General features: G+C 39.7%; 1 pseudogene; it reads right to left on the bottom strand.

The window, feature by feature from the left end:
* Window positions 1-3,209: 3,209 nt before the first annotated feature.
* On the bottom strand, window positions 3,210-17,656 carry LOC148773346 (F-box only protein 27-like; annotated as a pseudogene).
* Window positions 17,657-22,953: the final 5,297 nt, after the last annotated feature.

Raw genomic sequence — 22,953 nt, 5'->3', positions numbered from 1 at the left:
ATAGGATAAAAACACACTAGGATTATCTGTAAAAGAGCATAATAATCCAAAGTGCTCAAATTCAGAAATCTGAATTCAGTGATTGACTTAAAATTTTATGACTATTTCACTCATTAAAGTCATTACAATACTATTATCCTTATGATTTTACAATAAGAATAGGGATTAGTTCAATGTATTCTCAATTGTTAAACAACTTTGATTCACCTTTTATTGTCAAGGAAATTATTTTGTGAAGCATGTGGGAATGCTCAGTGTGTTCAAGGAGCCAGGGTAAAGTATGCAAAAGCTGAAGCTCATTATTAACAGACAACAAATTATAAGTACAACTTTAAGAGCAGAGGTTTGAAAATACCTTGAACTAACAGACTTTTGCCAGCAATTTCTGCATTGTATGATGTCTAACTGAATTAATAGTTTTGAATATTAACATAATAAAAATAAATTACTAGCTTTCATTTTTCTGTTTATACGAAATTTGGGCTGGTAATGAAAGAGAGAGGCTTCGATTATGAGTTCAGTTCAGTTTCTCAGTGGTGTCTGACTCTTTGAGACCCTGTGGACTGCAGAATGCCAGGCATCCCTGGCCATCACCAACTACCGGAGTTTACTTAAACTTATGTCCATTGAGTTGGTGATTCCATTCAAACATCTCATACTCTGTTGTCCCCTTCTCCTCCCACCTTCAAACTTTACCAGCATCTTTCCCAGGATCTTTTTTTTTTTTCTCACATTTTTAAATTCCATATATAAATACCATATGGTCTGTGTCTTTCTTTTTTTTTTTCTAATTATTTTATAATTTTATATTGGTTGGTTTTGCCATACATTGACATGAATTCGCCCCGGGATTTACATAAGTTCCCCCTCCTGAACCCCCCTCCCACCTCCCTCCTCCCTTTATCCTCCCTCTGGGGCATCCCCGCATGCCAGCCCCAAGCATCCTATAACATACATCAAACCTGAACTAGTGATTCGTTTCACATATGACAACATACGTATTTCAATGCCATTCTCCCAAATCATCCCACCCTCACCCTCTCCCACAGAGTCCCTTTTTTTAATTAATTAATTTATTTCAATTGGAGGTTAATTACTTTACAACATTGTAGTGGTTTTTGCCATACATTTACATGAATCAGCCATGGATGTACATGTGTTTTCAAGTGAGTCACTTCTTCGAATCAGGTGGCCAAAGTATTGGAGTTTCAGCTTCAACATTAGTCCATCCAATGAATACTGAGGACTGATTTCCTTTAGGGTTGACTGGTTGGATCTCCTTGCAGGCCAAGTGACTCACAAGAGTCTTCTTTAACACCACAGTTCAAAAGCATCAATTCTTTAGTGCTCAGGTTTCTTTATACTCCAAATCTCACATCCATACATGACTACTGGAAAAACCATAGCTTTAACTACCTGGACATTTGTTGGCAAAGTAACCTTTCTGCTTTTTAATATGCTGTCTATGTTGGTCATAACTTTTCTTCCAAGGAGTGGTTTTGGAGCCCTCCCCACCCCCCTCCAAAATAAAGTCTGTCACTGTTTCTATTGTTTCCCCATCTATTTGTCATAAAATGATGGGACCAGAGGACATAATGTTGGTTTCCCGAATGTTGAGTTTCAAGCCAACTTTTTCACTCTCCTCTTTCACTTTTATCAAGAGGCTTTTTAGTTCTTCTTCGCTTTCTGTCATAAGGGTGGTGTCATCTGCATATCTGAAGTTATTGATAGTTCTCCTGCCATTCTTGATTCCAGCATGTGCTTCTTCCTGCCCAGAGTTTGCATATAAGTTAAATAAGCAGGATGACAATATACAGCCTTGACGTACTCCTTTCCAAATTGTGAACCAGTCTGTTGTCCCATGTCCAGTTCTAACTGTTGCTTCTTGGCCTGTATACAGATTTCTCTGGTATACCATTAGGGAATACCAGGGGGTCTGGTGTTCATATATCTTGAATAATTTTCCACAGTTTGCTGTGATCCACACAGTCAAAGGCTTGGCATAGTCAATAAAGCAGAAGTAAATATTTTTCTGGAATTATCTTACTTTTTTGACGATCCAACATATGTTGGCAGTTTTATTTCTGTTTCCTCTGCCTTTTCTCAATTCACCTTGGACATCTTGAAATTCTCAGTTCATACACTCTTGAAGCCTGAGTTGCAGAATTTTGAGCATTACTTTGCTAGCATGTGAGATGAGTGCAATTGTGTAGTAACTTGAACTTTCTTTGGCGTTGCCGTTCTTTGGGATTGGAATGAAAACTGACCTTTTCCAGTTCTGTGGCCAATGCTGAGTTTTCCAAATTTGCAGGCATATTGAGTGTCGCACTTTCACAGCAACATCTTTTAAGATCTGAAATAACTCAACTGGCATTCCATCACCTCCACTAGCTTTGTTCATAGTGATGCTTCATAAGGTCCACTTGACTTCACAATCCAGGATGCCTGGCTCTAGGTGAGTGATCGTGCCTTCGTGATTATCTGGGTTGTGAAGATCTTTTTTGTACAGTTCTTCTGTATATTCTTGCCACTTCTTTTTTTTGGCAAATATTATATTTATTAACTATGATTGGAAGATGCATTCCTGATTTATTATCTCCATATTCAAAAATAATTTCAAAGTAATAAAATAAATCTATCCACCATAGAATCCAGAATAGGGTTGGGCTCTGGGGACCAAATTCATTGTTCACAGGGTGAGCAGAACCCTCTGCCTCTAAATAACTTTTTGAGCTGGTTTAACTTTCAGCTCTGAGTCCTGGTCACAGTTTTGAAATCACGGAAGGTTGGAGACTGGAATTACTCAGCCAGAGGGATGAGTTTCTGATTCAGACATGAGAAGGTTTCTTGGAAGTGATCGATGAAGCCTCTGCAGCAGAAACAGAAGACAAACGCAGAGGGCACAGGGGCTGAACCAGAGGGACCTGGCATTGGCGGGGGAGAGGGTGAGGAGCCCTCTCTCCATTTCCTTGTTTTCACCTGTGTGTCTTCACTCCATAGAACAGACTGCTGCGTTCAGTAAGTAACCCTGATGTAAAAATGTTCTTCTCATAGTATCTCATAGGATTTAAAGACAGGGCCCAGTAGGTCCCTTGATTGGACCCAGGAGAGATCCCAGGATGCCAGGAGCTACAAGCTCTTTATTGAGGTGGTCTGGCCAATGGTCCCAGCTCCAGGAAGGCATGGTCAGGTTGTTTTACAGGGACAGCCTAGGGACAGATCCACATGATGACACTGGATTGGGGCCTGCAGACTCCACACTGCTCAGGCCACAAATCATAGCCTTCGACACTGTGGTCAAACACAAAACAGACGCCCTTCTTGATGTTGGTGAACACATGCATGATCCGAAAGGAGAAACTGCTTGTCCGCGGTCGGATGGGAAACGTTTATGGAAGAAATAATGCAAGATGGCATAGTTGGCATCTAGAAGCTTGACGACTACCTGTTACATGCGGTCACTGCCTTGTTGTTCTGTCCAGTGGTGACAGACAGAAATCCAAATCTTTCTACTATCCAGGAGTTCCCGCCACAGACCCTCCTCCTCCAGGTCCAAAATTTCTCCCTTGTACAAACACCTGTAGGCAGGACTGTAGCTCGTCTCCCCAGAAGTCTTCAGCCTGACCCCCAAGTCTTCCACTTTCTCTTAGCCATTGCTACCGCTCAGCATCATACAGTTCCAGAGGTCTGCATGAGGATCGATCCCTTTCCTGGGGTCTTCACCTTTGCCCAGGGGGTTCATGGTGAGCTTGCGTCCTATGGGTCTGTGCTTGCAGAAGCGGCCCAGGATGCAGGACCCGGGGTCGTCAGCAGGGGGCGGGCAGGCAGGTGCGGATGACAGGCCATAGGTTGGGGTGTTTCCAGGGCAGGATGCTCTGCCACAGGTCCCAGCCATCCACCACGTCTCGCCAGCACCAGCACACCGGGCACCAGTGCCGGAGCAGCGTGATTGGAGGCAGGTAGCTCAGCACCTTCAGGAGCATCTCGATGGGCAGTTGGTTCGGGCCCAGAGCCTCCTGTGGTTAGTGGTGCAGAGCTGGGATGCGGACGAGCAGGCCCCAGGAGGTTGACGCCCCTGTGATCTCCTCGCCAGGCCCCATGGCTGCTGCTGCCTGCATCTCAGCCAGTGCTCCTCACCAGTGGACCTTCATCTTGCCTCCTCCACTTCTTCTTAATACCTTCTGCTTCTGTTAGGTCCCTACCATTTCTGTCCTTTATTGAGCCCATCTTTGCATGAAATATTTTCTTGGTATCTCTAATTTTCTCGAAGAGATCTCTTGTTTTTCCTATTCTGTTGTTTTCCTCTATTTCTTTGCCCTTATCACTGAGGAAGGCTTTGTTATCTCTCCTTGCTATTCTTTGGAACTCTGCATTCAAATGGGTATATCTTTCCTTTTCTCCTTTGCCTTTCACTTCTCTTCTTTTCACAGCTATTTGTAAGGCCTCCTCAGACAACCGTTTTGCTTTTTTGCATTTCTTTTTCTTGGGGATGTTCCTGATCCCTGTCTCCTGTACAATGTCATGAACCTCCATCCATAGATCTTCAGGCATTCTGTCAGATCTAATCCGTTGAATCTATTTCTAATTTCCACTATATAATCGTAAGTGATTTGATTATGTCTTACCTGAATGATCTAGTGCTTTTCCCTACTTTGTCTCATTTAAGTCTGAATTTGGCAATAAGGGGCTTCCCTGATAGCTCAACTGGTAAAGAATCCACCTGCAATGTGGGAGACCTAGGTTAGATCCATGGGATGGGAAGATACCCTGGAGAAGGGAAAGGCTACCCACTCCAGTGTTCTGGCCTGGAGAATTCCATGGACTGTATAGTCTACGGGGTCACAAAGAGTCGGACACGACTGAGCGGCTTTCACTCACTCACTCACTTGGCAATAAGGAGCTCATGATCTGAGCCACAGTCAGCTCCTGGTCTTATTTTTGCTGACTGTATAGAGCTTATCCATCCTTGGCTGCAAAGAATATAATCACTCTTATTTCAGCGTTGACCATCTGGTGATGATCATGTGTAGAGTCTTCTCTTGTATTGTTGGAAGAGGGTTTTTGCTATGACCTGTGCATTCTCTTGATAAAACTTTGTTAGCCTTTGCCAGACTTCATTCTGTACTCCAAGGCCAAATTTTCCTGTTAACCCATGCATTTCTTCCTGACTTCCTTCTTTTGCATTCCAGTCCCCTATAATGAAAAGGAAATCTAGAAGGTATTCCTTCTAGAAGGTCTTGTAGGTCTTCATAGGACCGTTCAACTTCAACTTCTTCAGCATTATTGTTAAAGACATAGACTTGGATTGCTGTGATATTGATGGGTTTGCCCTAGAAATGAACAGAGATATTTGTCATTTTTGAGATTGTCTCCAAGTACTGCATTTCAGACTCTTGTTGACTATGATGGCTACCCCATTTCTTCTAAGGGATTCTTACCCACAGTAGTAGATATAATGGTCATCTGAGGAGTAGAGCTTCCACTCCTGGCTTTTTTTTTTTTTTTTTTTGAGTGAAATTAAATCTGTGACTAAAAATCATATTTATTTAACATTTTGTAATAATATTGGCTTGTAGACATGCTAGAATATCTTTGTAGGGGTCAATTCCCTTTTCATAAGTTGTACTGGAGTAACGGGATGGCAGATTATGCCAAGTGAGTAAAATGATTATTACTCTTCTCCCATCCTTCTTCATCTTTGGGTGTTTTTTTCTTAAACTCTGAGTCGACTTTAGCAGTCATTTTGTGGGTGGGTCTCAGAATTAGAAATGGATGTCTCAAGGAATATTGCCCTCATTTACATAAAACTCATGGCTGTCCTCAGAGAAATCTTCCTAAGAAAGTCAACAGTTTATAGAATGCCACATCTCTTCAACACAATGTACTGAGCCCGTGCAAACTCTCTTGCTTGGCTTTTGAAAATATTCCTTGGTTCTCACTTCCCTACAGAGTCATGCACTGCCTCACTTCATCAACTTGATTTCCTGAATAGCAAGCACAATGAAGTATATAGTTAATATTATAAAAATATAAACAGTTTCTTTCCAGGTGAAAACTGATATAGACAGCCTAGTGACACTGAGTAACATACAGCAGAAGGATATCTTTTACCCTTTTGGTGCACTCCAGTGTTTAAAGATATTTGCTAAACCTACCGCTTTCCCTTGAAAATAGTGCATAGCTCTGTAATCCTTAGATCAAAATTCTCACTGAGTTTGTTGTAGCTTCACACTAAATAACTCAAACAAAACCTGTATAAAATATATCTTCCCAGATGGATAATCAAGGGCAAGATGGAAATGATGGATTCTAAAACATCTCGGCAAACATTTTCATTCTTATTTGTCCATCTGGCAACCCAGTTCAAAAGTCAGCCAGTCTGGTAAGCAGATGTGCTTTGAGGGGGTCTCTGTACACCTTCGGAAAAATAGAAAAAAATTTACAAAGTAGAAGGAGGGAAATGTAAAAAACTAATTATTGAAGAGCAACACAATTTGTAGCACTTTTTAAAAGGTAATTTCAGTCTCAACTCATATTTTATAATCAGAAAATGTATCTTTAACAGTGAAAGTGCAACAAAATATAGTTATTATAATCATTGCATATTTAAAAATAATTGCTGGCATAAGTTTGAATCTCATTGCTTTATTATCTTTTCCATTAGACTTAATAGCCTGTATTTACCTCTTTTTCACTTGAGAAAAAAAAGAAATATTGACATATATATCATATATATATATAGAAGCATCCTATAGTCACATATATTAGACTATGCTTTCCACACTAATGAGGAAAGTTTTGTGAAGGGTTGAATTAGTTAATTAATGCACAGTTATTATCCTGTGTTGGTTAGCAGAAATATTGAATTATAGGTAAACAGTGGTCTCTTCAAAATGCATGTGATATGATTTGCCTAGCGTTTTAGCTTATACTTTGTCATATATTAGGTTTTCTTTTATTCAAGTTTAGCAAGATAGTAGAATCAGTTATTCCACTGTAAACTTCAACTTGTGCTACTGGTTCATTTAACACAAAAAAATTAATGCTAGAAAGTATTACGTTGGTGCAAAATTAATTGCGGTTTTGAACCCTGAATTTTAAATCATTCCATCTAGGCTCAAACACATCTCTATTAATCAAAATAGGAACCATTACAATCAACACATTTTTGCCAATGAGAAATAAGTTCATTTCTGTAGCGTAAAAACTCTTGCTTTGAGATTCAATGAACTCTTTGCAAGCATTTTCTGTGTCCTGTTGCTTGTAGACGCATTTCCACTGCAAAGTTGTCAAGATGCTTGAAGAAGTAGTATGCAGTTAGTGAGAGGTCAGGTGAATATGGCAGATAAGACAAAACTTTGCAGCCCATTTCATTCAACTTTTGAAGTGTTGGTTGTGTGATGTGTAGTCAAGCTTTGTCACAGAGAAGAACTGGGTCCTTTCTGTTGACCAATGCTTGCTGCAGGTGTTGCAGGTTTCAGTGTTTCTTATTGATTTTCTGAGCATACTTTTCAGATGTAATGGTTTTTCTGGGAATCAGAAAGCTGTAGTAGATAAGACAAGCAGCAGACCACCAGACAGTGACCATGACCCTTTTTGTGGTGCAAGTATGGTTTTGGGAAGTGCCTTGGAGCTTTTCTTGGTCCAACCATTGAGATGATCTTTGTCTATTGTCATATAAAATCTACTTTCATCACACATGACAGTCCAATTGAGCAATGGCTCATTGTTGTTGCATAGAATAAGAAAAGACGACATTTCAAAATGATGATTGCCTTGGTAAATTCAAAAAAAATTGAAATGATTGCAAGCATCTTTTCTGACCACAATGCAGTAAGATTAGATCTCAATTATGGGAGAAAAACTATTAAACATGCCAACATATGGAGGCTGAACAACACGCTGCTGAATAATGAACAAATCATAGAAGAAATCAAAAGAGAAATCAAAATATGCATAGAAATGAATGAAAATGAAAGCACAACAACCCAAAACCTCTGGGACACTGTAAAAGCAGTGCTAAGGGGAATGCTCATAGCAATACAGGCATACCTGAAGAAACAAGAAAAAAGTCATCTAAATAACCTAACTCTACACTTAAAGCAAGTAGAAAAGGAAGAAATGAAGAACACCAGGGTTAGTAGAAGGAAAGAAATCGTAAAAATTGGGGCAGAAATGAATGCAAAAGAAACAAAAGAGACCATAGCAAAAATCAACAAAGCCAAAAGCTGGTTCTTTGAGAGGGTAAATTAAATTGACAAAGCACTAGCCAGACTCATCAAGTAACAAAGGGAGAAGAACCAAATCAATAAAATTAGAAACGAAAATAGGCAGATCAGAACCGACAACACAGAAATACAAAGGATCATTAGAGAATACTAACAGCAATTATAAGGCAATAAAACTGACAACTTGGAAGAAATGGACAAATTTTTAGAAAAGTACAACTTTCCAAAACTGAACCAGGAAGAAATAGAAAATCTTAATAGACCCATCACAAGCACAGAAATAGAAGCTGTAAACAGAAATCTTCCAGCAAACAAAAGCCCAGATCCAGACGGCTTCACAACTGAATTCTATCAAAAATTTAGTGAAGAGCTAACACCTATTCTACTCAAACTCTTCCAGAAAATTGCTGAGGAAGGGAAATTTCCAAACTCATTCTATGAGGCCACCATCACCCTAATCCCAAAACCTGGTAAAGATCGCACAAAAAAAGAAAAATACAGGCCAATATCACTGATGAATATGGATGCAAAAATCCTGAACACAATTCTAGCAATCAGAATCCAACAACACATTAAGAAGATCATACACCATGACCAAGTGGGCTTTATCCCAGGAATGCAAGGATTCTTCAATATCCAAAAATCAATCAATATAATACACCACATTAGAAAACTGAAAAATAAAAATCATATGATTATCTCAGTAAGTTCAGTTCAGTTGCTCAGTCGTGTCCGACTCTTTGCAACCCCAAGAACCACAACACGCCAGGCCTCCCTGTCCATCACCAACTCCCGGAGTTCACTCAAACTCATATCCATCGAGTCGGTGATGCCATCCAGCCATCTCATTCTCTGTCGTCCCCGTCTCCTCATAACCTCAATCCCTCCCAGCATCAGACTCTTTTCCAGTGAGTCAACTCGTCGCATGAGGTGGACAAAGTATTGGAGTTTCAGCTTCAGCATCAGTCCTTCCAATGAACACCCAGGATTGATCTCCTCCAGAATGGACTGGCTGGATCTCCTTGAAGTCCAAGGGACTCTCAAGAGTCTTCTCCAGCACCACAGTTCAAAAGCATCAGTTCTTCAGCGATCAGCTTTCTTCACAGTCCAACTCTCACATCCATTCATGACCACGGGAAAAACCATAGCCTTGACTAGACGGACCTTGGTTGGCAAAGTAATGTCTCTGCTTTTTAATATGGTATCTAGGCTGGTCATAACTTTTCTTCCAAGGAGTAAGCGTCTTTTAATTTCATGGCTGCAATTAGCATCCGCAGTGATTTTGGAGACCCCCAAAATAAATTCTGACACTGTTTCCATTGTTTCCCCATCTATTTGCCATGAAGTGATGGGACCAGATGCCATGATCTTCGTTTTCTGAATGTTGAGCTTCAAGCCAACCTTTTCACTCTCCTCTTTCACTTTCATCAAGAGGCCTTTGAGTTCCTCTTCACTTTCTGCCGTAAGGGTGGTGTCATCTGCATATTTGAGGCTATTGATATTTCTCCCAGCAATCTTGATTCCAGCTTGTGCTTCTTCCATCCCAGCGTTTCTCATGATGTACTCTGCATATAAGTTAAATAAGCAGGGTTACAATATACAACCTTGACTTACTCCTTTTCCTATTTGGAGCCAGTCTGTTGTTCCATGTCCAGTTCTAACGGTAGCTTCCTGACCTGCATACAAGTTTCTCAATAGATGCAGAGAAAACCTTCGACAAAATTCAACATCCATTTATGAAAAATAAAAAACCTGCAGAAGGTGGGACTAGAAGGAACATACCTCAACATAATAAAAGCTATGTATGACAAACCCACAGCAAACATTATCCTCAATGGTGAAAAACTGAAAGTGTTTCCCCTAAAGTCAGGAACAAGACAAGGGTGCCCACTCTCACCACTACTATTCAACATAGTTCTGGAAGTTTTGCCCACAGCAATAAGAGCAGAAAAAGACATAAAAGGAATACAAATTGGAAAAGTAGTAAAACTTTCACTGTTCGTTGATGACATGATCCTCTACAGAGAAAATCCTAAAAACTCTACCAGAAAACTACTAGAGCTAATCAATGAATACAGTAATGTTGTAGGATGTAAAATCAACACACAGAAATCTCTTGCATTCCTATACAGTAATAATGAGAATATAGAAAGAGAAATTAAGGAAACTATTCCATTCACTGTTGCAACAAAAAGAATAAAATACTTAGGAATATATCTACCTAAAGAAACAAAAGACCTGTACATAGAAAGCTATAAAACATTGGTGAAAGTAATCAAAGAGGACAATGATAGATGGAGAAATATACCATGTTTGTGGATTGGAAGAATAAATATTGTGAAAATGAGTAAACTACCCAAAGCAATTTATACATTCAATGGAATCCCTATCAAGATACCAACGATATTTTTCACAGAGCTAGAACAAATAATCTCACAATTTGCATGGAAATACAAAAAACATCGAATAGCCAAAGCAATCATGAGGAGGATGAATGGAACTGGGTGAATCAACCTACCGGACTTCAGGCTCTACTACAAAGCCACAGTCATCAAGACAGTATGGTATTGGCATAAAGACAGAAAAAAAGATCAATGCAACAAAATAGAGAGCCCAGAGATAAATCCAAGCACCTATGGACACCTTATCTTTGACAAAGGAGGCAAGAATATAAAGTGGAGAAAAGACAATCTCTTTAACAAGTGGTGCTGGGAAAACTGGTCAGCCACTTGTAAAAGAATGAAACTAGAACACTTCCTAACACCATACACCAAAATAAACTCAAAATGGATTAGAGAGCTAAATGTAAGATCAGCAACTATAAAACTCCTAGAGGAGAACATAGGCAAAACACTCTCCGACATAAATCACAATCATAGGAGCAGGATCCTCCATGACCCACCTCCCAGAATATTGGAAATAAAAGCAAAAATAAATAAATGGGACCTAATTAAAATTAAAAGCTTCTGCACAGAAAAGGAAACTATAAGCAAGGTGAAAAGACAGTCTTCAGAATGGGAGAAAATTATAGCAAATGAAACAACTGGCAAAGAATTAATCTCCAAAATATACCTGCAGCTCCTTCAGCTCAACTCCAGAAAAATAAACGACCCAATCAAAAAATGGGCCAAAGAACTAAACAGACATTTCTCTGAAGAAGACATACAGATGGCCAACAAACACATGAAAAAATGCTCAACATCCCTCATAATCAGAGAAATGCAAATCAAAACCACAATGAGATACCATTTCACACCAGTCAGAATGACTGCTATCTAAATGTCTACATGCAATAAATGCTGGAGAGGGTGTGGAGAGAAGGGAACCCTCTTACACTGTTGGTGGGAATGCAAACAAGTAGAGTCACTATGGAGAACAGTGTGGAGATTCCTTAAAAAACTGGAACTAGAACAGCGATATGATCCAGCAATCGCACTCCTGGGCATACACACCGAGGAAACCAGAATTGAAAGAGACACATGGACTCCAATGTTCATCGCGGTACTATTTATAATAGCCAGGACATGGAAGCAACCTAGATTTCCATCTGCAGACGAATGGATAAGAAAGCTTTGGTACATATACACAATGGAGTATTTCTCAGCCATTAAAAATAATGCATTTGAATCAATTCTAATGTGGTGGCTATAACTGGAGCCTATTATACAAAGTGAATTAAGTCAGAAAGTAAAACACCAATACAGTATACTAACACATATATATGGAATTTAGAAAGATGGAAATTATAACCCTGTATAAGAGACAGCAAAAGAGACACAGGTGTATAGAACAGTCTTCGGGACTCTGTGGGAGAGGGTGAGGGCGGGATGATTTGGGAAAATGGCATTGATATTATGTATATTATCATATGTGAAATGAATCAGCAGTCCAGGTTCAACGCATGATACAGGATGCTTGGGGCTGGTGCACGGGGATGACCCAGAGGGAGGATAAGCGGAGAAGAGAGGTGGGAGGGGGGTTCAAGAAGGGACGCGTACATACACCCAGGGAGGATTCATGTCAATGTATGGCAAAACCAACCAATATAATATTGTAAAATAATTAGCCTCCAATAAAAAAGAAAAAGAATTTAAATTAATTAAAGTTAAAAAATAAAAACAATTAGCAAACGCAAAAAAAAATGATGATTATTTTTTATTTATCCTCAGCTCATGCATGAGGTACCCACTTATTGAGCTTCTTTATCTGTCCAACTTACTTCAAAAGCTAAATGGCTGTAGAATGGTCAATGTTGTGTTCTTGGGCAACTTCTTATGTAGTTGTAAGAACATCAACTTCAATGATTCTTTCAGTTCGTCATTATCAGCCTCTGATGACCAGTCACTGTGTTCTTCATCTTCAAGGCTCTAGTCTCCTTTGCAAACCACCACTACACTGTACATTCATTAGCAGTTCCTGGACCACATGCAATGTCGATGTTACAAGTTGTCTCTGCTGCTTTAGGACCCATTCTGAACTGAAATAAGAAAATCACTCAAATTTGCTTTGTATCTAGCATCATTTCCATAGTCTAAAATACATGTAAAATAAAAAACAAGAAATAATTCATTAGCAAAAAAACAAACCAAAAATGTGCACTAAAATGATATGTAACATAACCACATTTATTTAAGAAAATATTCCAATATCAGATGGCAAAATTCAACAATGCAAAACTGAAATTACCTTTGCACCAATCTAATATACACCTTGACCACAGCAAAACTAATGTGAACATTTAAGACATTGATTGAGCACGGTTATGGATTGAATGTTTGTTACCCTTGAAAAGTTGAATGTTGAGTAGAAAAGTTTTAGAGGCCATGTCAGGTAAATACCTGCTGAGGAAAATTATTTATCTTTCTTTTTTTTCTGAAAAGAAAGAAAAAAATTTTTAGCTTAACTAAATCAGAATGTAAATTTTTTAGCAAGATCCCAGTGATTAATATGCACAATGAAGTTTGGTCCAATGGTGCAGAAAATTACTACGTTTAGGTCTTTTCTCATTTAGCTACAGACTGGTATAAAGGAATTCTAAAGGGCAGAACAAATAATAATAATAGTTAGAAATAATGGTATAAAACCTATAAGAATAAAATTTAGCTTTAAAAAAATGTATATGTTGAATCCCTAACTCTCAATGTGATGGTATTGGAAGACTGAGAATTTGCGAGGTAATTAAGTTTAGATGAGGGAATGGAATTAAAAGACGCTTGCTCCTTGGAAGGAAAGTTATGACCAACCTAGACAGTATATTAAAAAGCAGAGACATTACTTTGCCAACCAAGGTCCGTCTACTCAAGGCTATGGTTTTTCCAGTGGTCATGTATGGATGTGAGAGTTGGACAGTGAAGAAAGCTGATCATTGAAGAATTGATGCTTTTGAAATGTGGTGCTGGAGAAGACTCTTGAGAGTCCCTTGGACTGCAGGGAGATCCAACCAGTCCATTCTAAAGGAGATCAGTCCTGGGTGTTCATTGGAAGGACTGATGCTAAAGCTGAAACTCAATACTTTGGCCATCTCATGCGAAGAGTCGACTCACTGGAAAAGACTCTGGTGCTGGGGAGGATTGGGGGTGGGAGGAGAAGGGGACGACAGAGAATGAGATGGCTGGATGGCATCACTGACTCGATGGATATGAGTGTGAGTGAGTTCAGGGAGTTGGTGATAGACAGGGAGGCCTGGCGTGCTGTGATTCTTGGGGTCACAAAGAGTTGGACACGACTGAGCGACTGAACTGAACTGAACTGAACTGAGGGCATGGAGATGCAGTTCCTTTGATGGAATTAGTATCTTTATAAGACAAGAAACAGAGATCAGCGTTCTGTCTCTCTATTCCGTATGAAAACACAGTAAGAAGGAAGTTGTCTACCAGTAATCAGAAAGAAATATCTCACCAATTTAGCTGGTATTTAGATTTTGGACTTTCCAGCCTTCATAACAATGAAAAACAATATGTTGTTAAAGCCACCCACCCTATAGAATTTTGTTATACCAGTCTGAGCCAAGAAAGATGAGAATTGTACTTTGAAGTTTCTGAAGAATAAAAGAATGCTGGGTAAGATTGAAGGCAGGAGGAGAAGGGGATGGCAGAGGAAGAGATGGTTGGATGACATTACCGACTTGATGGACATGAGTTTGAACAAGCTCCGGAGTTGGTGATCAACAGGGAAGCCTGGCATGCTGCAGCCCATGGGATTGCATAGAGTCAGACACTAATGAGCAACTGAACTGTACTGAACTACAATTGATCTTGAAAAACTTAATTTTGAACTGTGCAACTTCACACTTTTGTGGAATTTTATTTTCAACAAATACAGACTACAGTACTATACGATCTGTGGTTGGTTGACCCCACTGATGAAAAACTGTGTATATGAAAGACTTACTCTGGAGTTACAGATGAATTTTGGACTGGCCAGAGGGTTAGTGCCCCTAACTCCCATCTTGTTCAAGGGGCAAGCATATATAAAATGCATTGTACTATTTACCATGAGCAACATCAGAGCTATATAAGGCTGCAAGGGGTTCACAATCTAATGGGAATGATAAAATAAAAACATATCTAAAAAATAAGTAAAATGAACCATAGTACATGAAAGAACAGAGGGGTAGATAATGTTCTATTGATCTCTGGGGAAAGGAAAATATATGACTAATGGGAAAAGCTTCTAAGAAGGCCTATGGGGGATGGAATTTGAAATATTTATAAATGGGTAAGAGCTGAGATTCCAATACTTTGGCCACCTCATGCAACGAGTTGACTCACTGGAAAAGAGTCTGATGCTGGGAGGGATTGGGGGTGGGAGGAGACGGGGACAACAGAGAATGAGATGGCTGGATGGCATCACTGAATCGATGGACATGAGTTTGAGTGAACTCCGGGAGTTGATGATGGACAGGGAGGCCTGGAGCACTGTGATTCATGGGGTCGCAAAGAGTCGTACAAGACTGAGCGACTGAAATGAACTGAACTGAAGAGTTTAGTTGGTAAATATTTCTTATTTTCTTTTTTTTTTTCACTATTATTCTGAAATTGCTATATAATTTTCCTGACTCTTTATGTGCAAAGCAATAAAATTCTTTAGAATTATTAGAAAATTAAAGGTGAAATAAAAGACACGGATGAGAAGGTAGACTAGCTTAGGGGTTTACGTTCCCCCTTTTCCAAATAGGGTGTATATATTCCTCAAAGAAACAAATATTTAGTGACACTTTATCTTAAACGTAGCTTCTACTACACTATCTTTCTTTGAATCTTGTTTCTCATCACCAATTTCCATGCAATGTCTATATTTTATACTCAAGACCTATGTGTTGTCAGTACTTGGGGAGAAAAGGTTCTAAAGTGGAAACACAATCAGAATTTTGGTGAATAGTAAGAAGAGAGCTCTAATAGAATCAACAACAAAGTAGAAACTCTTCTCTCTCTCTCTCTCTCTCCACATAGTTCAGTTCAGTTAAGTCGCTCAGTCGTGTTCAATTCTTTGAGACCCCATGGACTGCAGCACGTTAGGCCTCCTTGTCCAACACCAACTCCTGGAGTTTATTCACACTCATGTCCATTGAGTCGGAGATGCCATCCAAGCATCTCATCCTCTGTCGTCCCCTTGACTCCCACCTTCAATCTTTCCCATCACCAGGGTCTTTTCAAATGAGTCAGTTGTTCTCATCAGGTGGCCAAATTATTGGAGTTTCAGCTTTAGCATAAGTCCTTCCAATTATTATTCAGGACTGATTAACTTTAGGATGGACTGGTTGGATCTCCTTGCAGCCCCAGGGACTCTCAAGAGTCTTTTCCAACACCACACTTCAAAAGCATCAACTCTTCGGTGCTGAGCTTTCTTTATATTCCAACGCTCACAGCCATGCAAGACTACTGGAATAACAATAGCTTTGACTAGACCGATCTTTGTTGGCAAAGTAATGTCTCTGCTTTTTAATAAGCTATCTAGGTTGGTCATAACTTTTCTTCCGAGGAGTAAGTGTCTTTTAATTTCATGGCTTTAGTCACCATCTGTAGTGTTTTTGGAGCCAGCAAAAATAAACTCTCACAGTTTCCCCATGTATTCGCCATGAAGCGATGGAACCAGATGACATGATCTTAGTTTTCTGAATGTTGAGCTTTAAGCCAACTTTTTCATTCTTCATTAGTTCTTCTTCACTTTCTGCCATAAGAGTGGCGTCATCTGCATATCTGAGGTTATTGATATTTCTCCCAGCAATCGTGATTCTAGCTTGTGTTTCATCCAGCCCAGGATTTCTCATGATGTACTCTGCATGTAAGTTAAATAAGCAGAGTGACAATATACAGCCTTGACATACTCCTTTCCCGATTTGGAACAAGTCTGTTGTTCCATTTCCAGTTCTAACTGTTGCTTCTTGTATACAAATTTTTTCAGGAGGCAGGTCAGGTGGTCTGGTATTCCCACCTCTTGAAGAATTTTCCACAGTTTGTTGTGATCCACACAGTCAAAGGCTTTGGCATCATCAGTAAAACAGAAGTAGATGTTTTTTTCTGTAACTCTCTTTTTTGGTGGTTCAAGAGATGTAGGCAATTTGATCTCTGGTTTCTCTGCCTTTTCTAAAACCAGTTTGAATATCTGGAAATTCATGGTTCACGTACTGTTGAAGCCTGGCTTGGAGAACTTTGAGCATTAATTACTTTATTAGCGTGTGAGAGAAGTGAAAATGTCCGGAAGTTTGAGCATTCTTTGGCATAGCCTTTCTTTGGGATTGGAATGAAAACACCATTTCCAGCCCTGTGGCCACTGCTGAGTTTTGAATCCCTGGAATAAGTCACACTTAAGCATGCTGTATGATCTTTTTTTAATGTACTGTTGGATTCAGTTTGCTAGCTTTGTTGAGGATGTTTGCATCTATGTTTATCTATGATATTGGCCTGCTTTTTATTTTCTTGTGATACCATTATCTACTTTTCAGCATGATGTTGGCCTCATAGAATGAACTTGGAAGTATTCTTTCCTCCACAAATTTTTGGAATAGTTTCAGAAGGATAGGTGTTAATTCTTATCCAAATGTATGAAAGAATAAGTCCGTGATGCCATCTCTTCCCGGACTTCTGTTTGTTGAAATTTTTAAATAATAGTTTTGTTTTCAGTACTTCTGATTAGTCAGTTCATGTTTACTAGTACTTCCTGGATCGGTAATGGAAGGCTGTACCTTTTAATGGATTTTCCATTTCTTCTAGATTGTCCATTTTGTTGGCATATAGTTGTTTATACTACTCTGTTTTGATTCTTTGTATTGTTGTAGTGTGCCTTATAACTTCTCCAGTTTTCATTCTAATTTCATTGATTTGAGTCCTCTCATTTTTCAATGAGTTTGGATAGAGATATATCAATTGGCATATGTTCTCAAAGAACTAGCTTTTAGTTTCATTGATCTTTCTTACTGTTTCGTTCATCGCTAATTTATTTGTGTTGTTACTTTTATGATTTATTTCCTTCAGCTAACTTTAGGTTTTGCTTTTCTTCTTTCTCTAGTGGTTTTAGGATTAAGGTTAGGTTATTTATTTGAGTTTTTCTTATTTCCTGCAGTAAGATTGTATTGCTATAAACCTCCCTCTTGGAAGTGTTGTTGCTGCATTCCATAGGTGTTGAATGATAGCATTTATATTTGTCTCTAGGTGTTTTTTTAATTTAATTTTCTCTGTGATTTCTTCAGTGGTCCATTGTTGTTTCACTTCAGTTTAATTCATTTCAGTCGCTCAGTCATGTCCGACTCTTTGCGACCCCATGAATCACAGCATGCCAGGCCTCCCTGTCCATCACCAACTCCCGGAGTTCACTCAAACTCATGTCCATCGAGCTGGTGATGCCATCAAGCCATGTAATTCTCTGTCGTCCCCGTCTCCTCCTGCCCCCAATCCCTCCCGGCAACAGAGTCTTTTCCAGTGAGTCAAATCATCGCATGAGGTGGCCAAAGTATAGGAGTTTCAGTTTTAGCATCAGTCCTTCCAATGAACACCCAGGATTGATCTCCTCTGGAATGGACTGGTTGGATCTCCTTGCAGTCCAAGGGACTCTCAAGAGTCTTCTCCAGCACCACAGTTCAAAAGCATCAATTCTGCGGTGATCAGCTTTCTTCACAGTCCAACTCTCACATCCGTACATGACCACGGGAAAAACCATTGCCTTGACTAGACAGACCATGGTTGGCAAAGTAATGTCTCTGCTTTTTAATATGCTATCTAGATTGGCCATAACTTTCCTTCCAAGGAGTAAGCGTCTTTTAGATTCATGGCTGCAATTAGGATCTGCAGTGATTTTGGAGCCCCCAAAAATAAAGTCTGACACTGTTTCCACTGTTTCCCCATCTATTTCCCATGGAGTGATGGGACCAGATGCCATGATATTTGTTTTCTGAATGTTGAGCTTCAAGCCAACCTTTTCACTCTCCTCTTTCACTTTCATCAAGAGGCTTTTTAGTTCCTCTTAAATTTTGCCATAAATGTGGTGTCATCTGCATATCTGAGGTTATTGATATTTCTCCCAGCAATATTGATTCCAGTTTGTGCTTCTTCCAGCCCAGCGTTCCTCATGATGTACTCTGCATATAAGTTAAATAAGCAGGGTGACAATATACAGCCTTGACATACTCCTTTTCCTATTTGGAACCAGTCTGTTGTTCCATGTCCAGTTCTAACTGCTGTTTCCTGACCTGCATACAGGTTTCTCAAGAGGCAGGTCAGGTGGTCTGGTATTCCCATCTCTTTCAGAATTTTACACAGTTTATTGTGATCCACACAGTCAAAGGCTTTGGCATAGTCAATGAAGCAGAAATACATGACTTTCTGGAACTTTCTTGCTTTCTCCATGATCCAGCGGATGTTGGCAATTTGATCTCTGTTGCTTCTGCCTTTTCTAAAACCTGCTTGAACATCTGGGAGTTCACGGTTCACATATTGCTGAAGCCTGGCTTGGAGAATTTTGAGCATGACTTTATTAGCGTGTGAGATGAGTGCAATTGTGCAGTAGTTTGAGCATTCTTTGGCATTGCCTTTCTTTGGGATTGGAATGAAGACTGACCTCTTCCAGTCCTGTGGCCACTGCTGAGTTTTCCAAATTTGCTGGCATATTGAGTGCAGCACTTTCACAGCATCATCTTTCAGGATTTGAAATAGCTCAATTGGAATCCATCACCTCCACTAGCTTTGTTCATAGTGATGCTCTCTAAGGCCCCCTGGACTTCACATTCCAAGATGTCTGGCTCCAGATGAATGATCACACGGTCGTGATTATCTTGGTCATGAAGATCTCTTTTGTACAGTTCTTCTGTGTGTTCTTGCCACCTCTTCTTAATATCTTCTGCTGCTGTTAGGTCCATACAATGTCTGTAATTTATCGAGCCTACCTTTGCCTGAAATGTTTCCTTTATATCTCTAATTTTCTTGAACAGATTTCTTGTTTTTCCTATTCTGTTGTTTTCCTCTATTTCTTTGCATTTCTCGCTGAGGAAGGCTTTCTAATCTCTCCTTGCTATTCTTTGGAACTCTGCATTCAGATGCTTATATCTTTCCATTTCTCCTTCGCTTTTCGCTTCTCTTCTTTTCACAGCTATTTGTAAGGCCTCCTCAGACAGCCATTTCGCTCTTTTGCATTTCTGTTCCTTGGGAATGGTCTTGGTCCCTGTCTCCTGTATAATGTCATGAACCTCCGTCCTGAGTTCATCAGGCACTCTGTCAATCAGATCTAGTCCCTTAAATCTATTTCTCACTTCCACTGTACAGTCATAAGGGATTTTATTTAGGTCATATCTGAATGGTCTAGGGGTTTTCCCTACTTTCTTCATTTTATGTCTGAATTTGACAATAAGGAGTTCATGATCTGAGCCACATTCAGCTTCTGGTCTTGTTTTTGTTAACTGTATAGAGCTTCTCCATCTTTGGCTGCAAAGAATATAATCAATCTGATTTCGGTGTTGACCATCTGGTGATATCCATGTGTAGAGTCTTCTCTTGTGTTGTTGGAAGAGGGTGTTTTCTATGATCAGTGCGTTCTCTTGGCAAAACTCTATTAGCCTTTGCCCTGCTTCATTCCGTGCTCCAAGGCCAAATTTGCCTGTTACTCCAGGTGTTTTTTGACTTCCTACTTTTGCATTCCAGCCCCCTATAATGAAAAGGACATCTTTTTTGGGTGTTAGTTCTAAAAGGTCCTGTAGGTCTTCATAGAACCTTTCAACTTCGGCTTCTTCAGCATTACTGTTTAGGGTATAGTCTTGGATTACTGTAATATTGAATGGATTGCCTTGGAAAGGAACAGAAATCATTCTGTCATTTTTAAGATTGCATCCAAGTTCTGCATTTCGGACTCTTTTGTTAAACATGATGGCTACTCCATTTCTTCTAAGGGGTTAGTGCCCACAGTAGTAGATATAATGGTCATCTGAATTAAAGTCACCCATTCCACTCCATTTTACTTCAGTGATTCCTAGAATGTTGACGTTCACTCTTGTCATCTTTTGTTTGACCACTTTCAATTTGCCTTGATTCATGGACCTAACATTCCAGGTTCCTATGCAATATTGCTCTTTACAGCATCAGACCTTGCTTATATCACCAGTCACATCCACAAATGGGTATTTGTTTCACTTTGGCTCCATCCCTTCATTCTTTCTGGAGTTATTTCTCCACTGATCTCCAGTAGCATATTGGGCACCTACCTACCTGGGGAATTCCTCATTCAGTATCCTATCATTTTTCCTTTTGATACTGTTCATGGGGTTCTCAAGGCAAGTATACTGAAGTGGTTTGCCATTCCCTTCTCCAGTGGACCACATTTTATCAGACCTCTCCACCATGACCCAACCGTGTTGGGTGTCCCCACACGGCATGTCTTAGTTTCATTGAGTTAGGCAGGGCTGTGGTCCATATGATCAGATCAACTAGTTTTTTTTTTATTATGATTTCAGTGTGTCTGCCCTCTAATGCCCCCTCCCAATACCTACCCTCTTATTTGGGTTTCACTTACCTTGGTCGTGGGGTACCTCTTCACAGCTGCTCCAACAAAGTGCAGCCACTGTAACTTACCTTGGATGAGGGGTATCTCCTCAAGCCTGCCCCTCCTGACCTTGAACGTGGAGTAGCTCCTCTCGGCCCTCCTGCGCCTGCGCAGTCACTGCCTACTGGACATGTGGTAGCTCCTCTCGGCCACCGGCCCTGGACTCGGGCGTGGGGTAGCTCCTCTCGGCCGCACTTCTGTGGGTGGTACGTTGCACCAGAGCTGGTGTCTCTCGTGTCTGCGCCACCAGAGCCGGTGTCTCTCGCGTCTGCGCTGCCAGAGCTTGCGTCTCTCACGCCTGCCTCTGGTATGCACTGTTTTTTCCTTTTCTGTATTTGAGGAAGAATAGAGGTTGGTTAGTTGTATTTCCCTAATATTGGATAGCTGAGATTTATTCCTCAAGACTCGTCTTTACTTGTTTGATATTTTAGCAAATCTAACCAGTGATGGTAATTGTTGCAGCATAAAATATTTTAAAATAAAGATATCAGTACTTTTTTATTATTGAAGATTCAAATATTGTATAGGACATATTTTTCTTTTAGAATTTTAACTATGTTCATATTTTTAATTAGAGGATAATTGCTTAATAGTGGTGTGTTGTTTTCTGCCATACATCAGCATTGATATACACATGTCCCCTCCCTCTTGAATCTCCCTCCACCCTCGCACCCCATTCAAACCCTCTAGGTTGTCATAGGGCACCAGGCTTAGCTCCCTATGTTATAGACTAACTTCCCATTAGCCATATATTTTAGGTAATGTATACATTTTGATATATACTTTTCAGTGCTACTTTCTCAATGCATCCTACCCTCTCCTTCCCCAACTGTATCTGTAAGTCTGTTCTCTATGTTAAGTCTCTATTCTGTCTCTACAAACAGGTTCATAAATACCATTTTTCTAGATTCCATATGCATGCATGCTAGGTTGCTTCAGTCATGTTCAACTCTTTATGACACTATGGACAGGCTCCTCTGTTCAAGGGACTCTCCAGGCAAGAATGCTTAAATGGGTTGCTATTCCCTCTTCCTAAGGATGTTCTTGACTCAGGTATCAAACCCATACCTCCTGAATTTGAGGTCGATTCTTTACCACTGAGGTACCAGGGAAGTCCAGATTCCATATACTTGCATTAATTTATGATTTTTGATTTTTTCTTTATGACTTACTTCACTCTGTATAACAGGCTGAAGTTCATCAACTTCACTAGAAGTAACTCAGATATGTTCATTTTTATGGAGGAGTAGTATTCCATTGTATATATGTACCACAACTTCTTTATCCATTCATCCATCAGTGGACATCTAGGTTGCTTCTATGTCCTAGAAATTGTAAATATTGTTAAGGTGAATATTTGTTTACAAGTATCTTTTTCAATTATGGTTTCTTCAGGGTATATGCCTAGAATTGGAATTGCTGGGTCAAATGGTAGTTTCCTCCCTAATTTTTAAAATAAATCTCTATACTTTTCCCCATATAGTGGCTGTATCAATTTTCATTCCCACCAACAGTGGATGAAGGTTATTTTTTTCACCAAATCCACTGCAGCATTTATTGTTTGCAGATTTTTTTTATGATGATCTTATCAGTGTGAGGTTATACCTCATTGTAATTTTGACTTGCATTTCTCTAATAATAAGTGATGTTGAACATTTGTTCATGTGCTTATTAGCAATATGTATGTATTCTTTGAAGAAAT

The sequence above is a fragment of the Moschus berezovskii genome, chromosome X (genome assembly GCF_049115385.1).
Source record: "Moschus berezovskii isolate FMDL1 chromosome X, NW_MosBer_1.0, whole genome shotgun sequence".
NCBI classification, from domain to species: Eukaryota; Metazoa; Chordata; class Mammalia; order Artiodactyla; family Moschidae; genus Moschus; species Moschus berezovskii.
The sequence above is the reverse complement of the archived record's forward strand: the minus strand, read 5'-3'. Positions and strand labels throughout refer to the sequence as shown.